Source organism: Ursus arctos, unplaced genomic scaffold (assembly GCF_023065955.2).
Source record: "Ursus arctos isolate Adak ecotype North America unplaced genomic scaffold, UrsArc2.0 scaffold_1, whole genome shotgun sequence".
Classification (NCBI taxonomy): domain Eukaryota; kingdom Metazoa; phylum Chordata; class Mammalia; order Carnivora; family Ursidae; genus Ursus; species Ursus arctos.
Genome location: NW_026622763.1, coordinates 46,791,299 through 46,800,649, shown reverse-complemented (window position 1 = coordinate 46,800,649; position 9,351 = coordinate 46,791,299).

Sequence of the window (9,351 nt, the reverse complement as noted above, 5' to 3'; positions counted from 1 at the left end):
TATTGGTAATTGAAGCACCATGGGAGCTGAGGTCTGAGGTACTACAGTCACCAACAGGGCATAAGAAAATAGCTTTTGCTTCAGGTTCTGATTTCTATAAAAGGGAGAAGAGATATACAGGAGTGCTTTACAGAGGCAGGCACAGCTTTGTAACAAGGATGAGTTCTTGCTTTGTCTCATGGGATGTTTTCTAGAAGCAGGATGGAACTTCCTCATCTCGAATAGTCCAAGCCAGGAGGAAGTTGAAAGGGAATTTATTCTGGTTCTCTCTGGACCTCTATCCCTCATCAAAGTTTTCCTCATGGAGTATTACTTTGCCTTCACTTCCAAGTGTTTCCCCTGACTGTGTCAGCTCTCATCAGGAAGGTAAATCCCTCCACCAGCTGCATGGAACTTTCTTTGCATCAGAACTGGTAAGAGGAGCAAGCATCACAATATTTAGCATTAGGTTGTACTGCAACAGTTGAGACAAGGTCCACATAAAGTTATTAGATCTCCAGCAACTGAGACCAAAGAATCGGTCTAGGGAACAAAAAAGAGTTTGAGAAGCTGTGGTAGCAATAGATGGTGACAGATACGCTCATATAACGTGAGTCTGCCTGTTAAACTCTAGAAATATATTCCTCACTTCTAGTGTTGCCTTTTTAATGAATAAAATTATTTGCTGCTTTTCAGTGTGATACTCAAGAACACTGTTAGATTGAATCCCTGAGTTTTTGCAAATTCTGAGCTACCACATTTTCAAGATGTGGGACACACATCCTACCAGAGCATACCAGGTTAATATCCCCAAGTAATTTATCGTTAGAAAAATAAGTCATACATTGAAATTCAGAATATATTAAAAAGACCGATGGTAATAGCAAGCTTTATCAATACCAATAATCTTCCCCAGACACATTTTTGTCTCATATTTTTATAACACTTCTTAGAGCATTTCATCAGTTGTGTTAACATTTCTTGCATCACTCTGTACTTCTCAGACATTATAAAACTTGGTGTGACAACTAAAAATGGATCCTGTTTAAATGGTTATAAATAATATTCACTGTAAAACAAATTTAGAAATACATTTAGAAAAGAATGAAAGTAGAGAACGGGTACTTAGAAGTAAGGAATAAAAATGACCAATATGCTAATTGGTTTTACGAGTAGTTTAACATTTCTCTTTTACATCAAGTTATGATGAAACCGGAAATTATGTTATTACTGTAAGAGAAGACTGCTCCCATCTTTCCATTCCCTTTAGCATCTCCATTTAATCGTGTTTAGAAGATGGATTAGAATTTAACTTGTCACTTATGGCTTTTAGTAAAAAGCTTGGAAAGAGTTGCTTTTCAACACTTTCTCCTCAGCAGTCCCAGTGGGCCTATGAGGACTATTATGTTCTTCCAACTCTTGGCATAATATTCTAAGAAGATGCCAATGCTTAGCCAAAGCAGCTACATTAGGAAAAGTGAATATTTGGGAGGAGACAGAGCATCCCTAGGAAGGAGTTTGGCTGGTGCCGGGCAGTAATGTGTGGAGGCAGCTCTTAGGGGATGTAGGGTACTGAGTGAAGAAGCTGGCTCCTCCAACTGGTAGAAAACAAATAACTGAGGCTCATTTGTACAAAATGACTCCATTATTATATTCACGGGCACTGCCAAACCAGTACAGCACAGGACTTTAATACATCTAAACTTGTGATCTGGGCTGTAGTTATAATATAAATCCCTGGACTCCATCCACATCTCCTGGTTTTGCAGCAAATTCTTTAAGCTATTTTTATGCAAACCAAAGTTTGGGAACCATGATTTGGCTTAGAATCTAAAGGTTAAGAGGTTATCCACTAGGGCTTAAGAACATGGACTGTGGTATAAGTCTACCTGGACTCTCTACTTATGTTCAGATGATAATCTTACTTCCCTTCAGAGCCTTTAGCTCAGCATATAATTTGGGCTCCATGAATCTTGGCTGTATTAACAATTGTCAAGGCAAAGCTCCGTATTTTCAGTGCCTTTGTTCCTTGTGTGCTGCCTTTTAATAAATTCATATCCCCTTTAAGAATACTCTAAACGATCATTTTAACAAGATTTCAAACCTGCAGAATTGGGAATGCTTTTAATTAAAAAAAAATGGTATTCTGCATTCTTCTAGAGTCAGGGGCTTATTTATTAATGGTCTAGTTACTTCTCTACACATGGGAAAGTCCAGAGTTACCTGAGTACAGAAATTACTGTTCAACATGTTAAATGTCAGAGGAACATAGGCTGAATTGCCCCCCAAATAACTGAGATCCAAGTAAGCAATTTAGGATTCTTTCAAGTTTCAAAACAAGTAAAAAATAACCAGATCTCAGTTAGACAGGGAATGAAGGAACTGGGTGAGGAGTGAGGAGCCCGAATAAAAAGAGAATGTAGGCTATAGTCAAACAAACGAATTGTTGGAGAGTACGATATACTGCATTATTCACACACTCCATTACCACTCTGACTTCAATAAATAATTAACCCTCCATGAAATGAATACTGTAAGTTAGAGATTAAGCTAAAAATGTATTATATATAATATTATCAGAATTTTCAACTGTAAATATTTTTTAAACAACTAATTTCAAGTAAAATGGAGACATTATATTTCAGATGCAAATGTGAGTTCTCAGATAATCATAATCTTCTTAGTCTCAAAGTCTCCAAAACTCACAGAATTGCCTAAGCAGTAATATATTTCTTACATTATCTTTACTCTCTAAATGCATCTTTAGTTTTTATTCCTTGCTCTTAGACTATTGAAAATCATTACCAGTGCAGCAAGACTAATTTTTATGCCATTACAAATACTGACATTTATTCTTAATGACTATAAGGGCAGAAGCCAAAAAGCAATTGCAATCGATTATATGCAGAGAGTTCTTTTAGTCACAATTACAGCATTTGTATAAATTTCAAAATCTGAAGTTGTAGATGTCTCAGAAGACAAATTCTCAATTATCGTTAAAATACGAAATATAATTTTCTAAAACAGGTGTATGTCTCTTAAACAAGATCTGGATCTTGCAACTAATTCTGCCCTGCAATGTTTTTGGTTTTTTTTTTCCTAGATCCCAATATAAATGGTCACTTTTTTGCAATTAACTTCCCCCAAAATATATTAAAATTTCTTTGCATTCTTTAATTATTTTATTAAATTTGAGCACTGATTTTATATAAATTCCCTATTCTCTGCCTGGAATTTTAAATGTGATTCCTTCTCTGAAGCACTTTAGTGCTATTATTCTTTACTGAAGTGATTCAAAAACCTTCTAATGTCCTTCCTGCCAGCTTACCTGTTTCTTTGCTTTTTCCTGTGCTTGGTTTGGGGGAGGCTCAGTTATTTAATCAATGGGTTCTTTGTTTTTCTTTTCTTTTTACACATCAATCCCTATTTCTAAGCAAATACCGTCTGTGGAAATAGAAACTCCTTGCTCTTATACCTCAGGCCAAATTTCTTAGTTACAACCAAACTGCCTCTTAAGGGGTTGTCAAAATTGCTGCATTGGTCAAAGCTTAGCTGTCACTCTGACGAGAAGTGTTTTTGATCCTTGTCATCTAGATCTAGAACGATATTTTTGATCCCCCGTGTAGTACCTTCTATTTGTTCTTTTAATGCACCTATCACATTGTACTGTAAGTTCTATTTATTTGTCTGTATCCTCTATAAAACTATATATTTCATGAGGGAAAATAGGGGTCTACCTTGTGGCTAACACAATATCTGGCACATATATTTGTGTGTAAAATTAACAATGAAAACTCCCTCTGCTTGCCTTTGAGGAATTAAGAATGAAAGGCCTGAATGGACAGGACATCTAGCAGTCTATCATTGACATCTGTTATCTTCAGTGTCCCTTATGAAATATATCTTAAATTCTACAATGAGAGAGTTGAACTAGATGCTATCTAGAGATCATTGTCAGCTCTGAATGTCTAATAACATCTGATTTTTGCTGTTCCTTACAATTAATCTGAACAGGAGGGGAAAAAGGAAAGCTAAATGAAGATGTATCACTGCAAATGTGTGGAAATGTAGATATATGAGTAATGAGAGGGAGAGAATAGAAAAGGAGTAAGGGAAAGAAGGAGACTGAGATAAAGAGAGCCAACACAGACTCTGAAATTTGATTTCAAACTGGAATTATTTCAGATATACCAATTGAATCAACTCAAACATATCATGTATAATTAGTAATTTCACCAGAGTCACAGCTGCAATAAAAATAGATATATCTGAACCAAAATTTTGCACAACACCATATCTCCAATAAGAAAAAGCTTAATAAAACCATGGGGATATAGGGTGGAGGGACCTATACTGTGTAGCCTAGAAAGCTTAATTTGAACGGCAGGGGGCAGTAGGGCATTTTCTTATTTAAAATATAACGTATCTAAAGGAAAAACTTAACTTGAAACTTTTTCCATCAGTCACATTTACTCAAATGCCCACTATATGCAGACCTTTGAAAAATATATTGAGGAAAATTTCCTAAGAAATAATGTACTAGTTCATAAGCATTTAAAATGGAATAATTATTAAATTAATCATCATTTCTATGTTACTTTACTTAAGTCAATGTTTACTAGTTCAATTAAAACAGATAGCTAATATATATATCCCTCATATAACAGCAAACTATAATTTCTTCTTTTAATTGAGATACACTTGACACATAACATATTTGTTTTAGGTATATAACATAATTATTCATTATAGGTATATATTGAGAAATAATTACAAAAAATCTAGTTAACATCCATCACCACACATAGTTACAATTTGTTTTCTTGATGAGAACTTTTAAAATTTCTCTTAGCAACTAAACTATAATTTGTGGCTTTCCACTTCCTTTGTGCAAATGCTCTCTGAATAAATGCCAATAACTAACTGAGTGATAATTCTGTTCTTCAGTATTTAAGCTACTTCAAGGCATGAAAAGGAAATCTTTGGTATTGATGTTTTTAGGAAATCATTTTCCATGAGAAAAAAACACAATAAAAATTTTAGAGCTAGAAGTAGAAAGTATCATTGAAATCAACTGTTCTGATTTTTGCAAATGAAGTGACTGAGAAAAAATATCTTCTCGAAGATCACACTGTTTGCTAGCACTACACCGTCCACTATGATAGCCACTAGCTGCATGTCACTATTTGAATTTAAATCTATTGCAATAAAATAAAATTTTACAGTGTGGTTTCTCAATTTCACTAGCTGTATTTCAGATACTCAATAGCTGCATATGACCAATGACAATTCTTATTAGACAGGCAGATATAAAATATTTTCATCACTGCAGAAATTTCCTTTGGATAGCACTGGACTAGAGAAAGAATTGGAATAAAAACAGATCTCTTGAGATGATGTGTGAGAGAAATTGAATCAGAAAAGTGTGATGTCAGCAGCATGAGGAAAATGATAGTTTCAAGAAGGAAATAATAATACAATAGAGGTGTTAGCCAAATAGAAACTGAAAAGTGTCCACTAATTCTGGCATTTAGTGATTTTTTTTTTAATAATTGTATACAGTGCTTTCCCACTTCCAGTATCCTAATATAACACCATGATTTTCCAGAGAGGGAAAAAATTGTAACAAAATGAAATTAATGAATTATAAGACATGATAATACATAATATCAGTTAATTGGCATTAAAACATGTCCAATTTTAATTTTTGTGGTGTAAACTTTGATAAATATTTGTGAAAATATAAATTAAAGGAAAGATAAACTAATATGGCAATTTATGGAGATACTAACTACTATCTTTGTGTCTTCTGCAAGATATTTTATATAGATAAGATGCTCTTATTGGTGACCATAGCAAGAGCAAGTGGGAGAGAAAGAGCCTAAAACCAAATTTCAGAGTAGAATGAAAGAATGAGTGTAGAGGAAGCAAAAACATCAAGTATAAGTTGTTCTTTTGAGAAGTTGGCAGAGTGAAGAAAGAGGATGGTAGCCTATAGACAACCAGGAGTTTGCTTACTTTAAATTAATAAATGAGCTTCAAACTGGTTCACAAATCTTATGAAACTAACTGCAAACATTTTTTTAAGTTTATTTATTTATTTAGAGAGAAAGAGACAACATGAGCAGGAAGGAACAGAGGGAGAAGGAGAGAGAGAATCACAAAGAGTCTCCATGCTCAGCATGGAGCCCGATGCAGGGCTCGATTCTATGACCCCGAGATCTTGACCTAAGCTGATTTCAAGAATTGGACACCCAACTGACTGAGCCAGCTAGATGGCCCTTAAGTTTACTTTTTAAAGTAATCTCTATGCTCAACGTCAGGCTTCTAATTCATGACCCTGAGATGAAGAGCCTCACTCTATTAACCAAGTCAGCCAGACACCCTTAAGTGCAAAACTTTTTAGGTTTGTGTATTTGTGTCTTTTTCTGTAGATGAAGTGTCTAATGGGAGAATTTGAAGATGGAGAAAAAGGTAAAAAGTGATTGATCAATGTCCCAGTAAACAGGAAAGAAAAAGAATCAGGAAGAAAGGAGAGAAGTAAGTCTTAGGAAGGAGTAAAGACCTCAATTTTGGTCATAATAGAGAAAAAATCCTGGATGGGGAGAGAGAGACAGTCTTGAATAGTCATATTAAGAAGTCCTGTAATTCTGCTTCAAACTTCTTGGTTTTACCCAGGCTTTTACCAAATATTTTTGCTAAATATGACTTCTATGTAGAAAAATGTTTCTGTTATACAATATATTACATTTTATGGAAAATGTGTAAGAACAGTAATTATAAACTAATTTGTCAACAAGTATTAATTAAGCAGTTAATATAAACCAATTATACTCAGTACTATGTTTTAATATTCTTACGTAATATATACTTGTACCAAGACCAGAACTATGCAAAGAAAGACCTAACTTTATAGGTATAACTTTAATAAATATAACTTTAATAATTTTAGAAGAGGAATCCAATCACTCAAATGTGCAGATACCAATGTAAGGAATCAAGAACTACAGAAAATCAGGTAAGTATGACACCACCATACTAATGAGGCTGCTATAACCAACCCTAAAGAAATGGAGATCTATGAAGTGTCAGACAAAGAATTCAGATTAATCCTCATAAGGAAATTTAGTAAACTACAAGAAAACACAGACGGACAACTAAATGAAATTAGGAAAGCAATGTATGAACAAATGAGAAGTTTGACAAGGAGATAGCAACCATAAAGAAAAAAGAAAGAAGAGAAATCCTAGGGTTAAAAACGCAATAGCTAAACTGAAGAATTCAATAGAGAGTTTTAAAAGTAGAGTCAACCATGCAGAAGAACCAGTTACCTGCAGGATAGGGCATTGGAACTTACCCAGTCAGAGGAACAAAAACAAAAAAGAATGAGAAAGAGTGAAGAAAGCCTAAGCCTACAGGAATTATGGCATACAACAAAAAGAAACAATATTCACATTATGGGAATTCCAGAATGAGAAAAGAAAGAGATGGGGCAGAAAGTATATTTAAAGCAACTGTGGCTGAGAACTTCCTAATTTGGGGAGAGAAATGGACATCCAGATCCACTAGGCCCCTCAAACCCCAAATAGGTTAAACCCAAATAGGGTTACACCAAAACACATTGTAATTAAATTGTCAAAAGTCAAAGGTAAAGAAAGAATTTTAAGGATAGCAAGAGAAAAGACAGAAGTTACATGCAAGGGAACCCCCATAAGACTACTGGTAGATTTCTCAACAGAAGCTTTTTAGGCTATAAGAGAGTAGGATGACGTATTCAAAATGTTGAAAGAAAATAAATGTCAACCAAGACTTCTATAACCATCAAAGCTGTCCTTCAGAAACAAGGGAGGGATAGAGATTTTTCCAAACTAAGAAAAACTGAGAGAGCTAATCACCCCAGACCTGCCTCACAAGAAATGCTAAAGGGAGTTCTTTGAGTGGAAGTAAAAGAATGCTATTTAATATAATAAAAGCATAAAAAGGTAGGGGCATCTGGGTGGCTCAGTCGGTTGGGCATCTGCCTTTGATCAGGTCATGATCTCAGAGTTTGGGATCAAGCTCCTCATCAGGCTCCCTGCTCAGTGGGGAGTTTGTTTCTCCCTCTCCCTCTGCCCCCACCCCAAACAAGTAAACAAAATCTTAAAAAAATTTAAAAACCCATGAAAATGTAGTGTAAATATCACTGGTAATGGCAAATAATTTTCATACATTTAGTACATTTGGGAATCTTTTCTTTCCTACTAATCATGCACAATTTGTTTTCTGCCAGCATGTCCAAATCCTCATTGCACTTTGTATTAAATAGTCACAATTACTAGGAATGCTGCCTGATTACAATATGACACTATTTCCTTTAACCTGTCTTTATTTATTTTACTCTCAGGGAGATATTTGGAAATTGCACTGTGGTTCTGCTATTGTTCTAATTGTTCCTTAACAATCTGTAGTACGAAGTCTAATAACAATAAAATATAACATTTATTAAGCAATTTCTATGTTGAGAGACTTATATTCATTGCATTGTTTAATCATTCCAATGACTTTAGACATAGATATATTATCTTGTTTTACAGTAACACATGCAACAATTCTTGAATCTCCAAAGTCATACTGAGCCATGGTGGTAAGCACAATATGTTCTCTGATTTCTTGGGTGTTACATTCTGGAAATGTAGATACATACATGTAGATATATCTAGGAAGAAGATACCCTCTGAGCAAATAGTGACACAACTAATAAATTAATTACAATAAGTAATATGAAAGCCTACAGCTGGGGTAGTTATCTCTATCCAGTAGGAGGCAACAAAGAGTTCCTTAAAGATTTAAAAAATGAAGAACAAACAGTTGAAGGGAAAATAAACCTAGAGGCAAAATGGCTTGAGATACTGTTGGGGCAGAAGCTGACTCAGAATGAAATGATAGTTATATGTTTTGAATAACATGCTGAAGGAGAAAAAAAGCTGATTTCTTCACCATTTATAAACATTTCAGAATGTTGGATTCAGATGATTAGCTATTTACCTTAGGTGGTATTTGTTGTACAAATTGAGACAGTGTTGGCAGGATATGAACCTTCCTAAAATGTTTCATTGCAAGTTGACTGTTGATTCATTAAACATTTGTTCTATCCATCAGCTGTAATTTGGGGGGGCAGGGGTGGGGGGCAGGGGTCCTGAAAGACAATTACATTCTGTTTCTGCAAGGGATGCAATTACTTCTGTAAGAGAGTTGCCAACAGAGGGGAGGTTAGAACGTGGAGTCTGCAGATAGGCTCCACTGAATGTGGGAGTGGAGTTTGAACAGATGTATAGGTGAATTTCTCAGGATACAGCTTTGAATGCAAAAGTTACATAACAAGAGAAGAGCCAA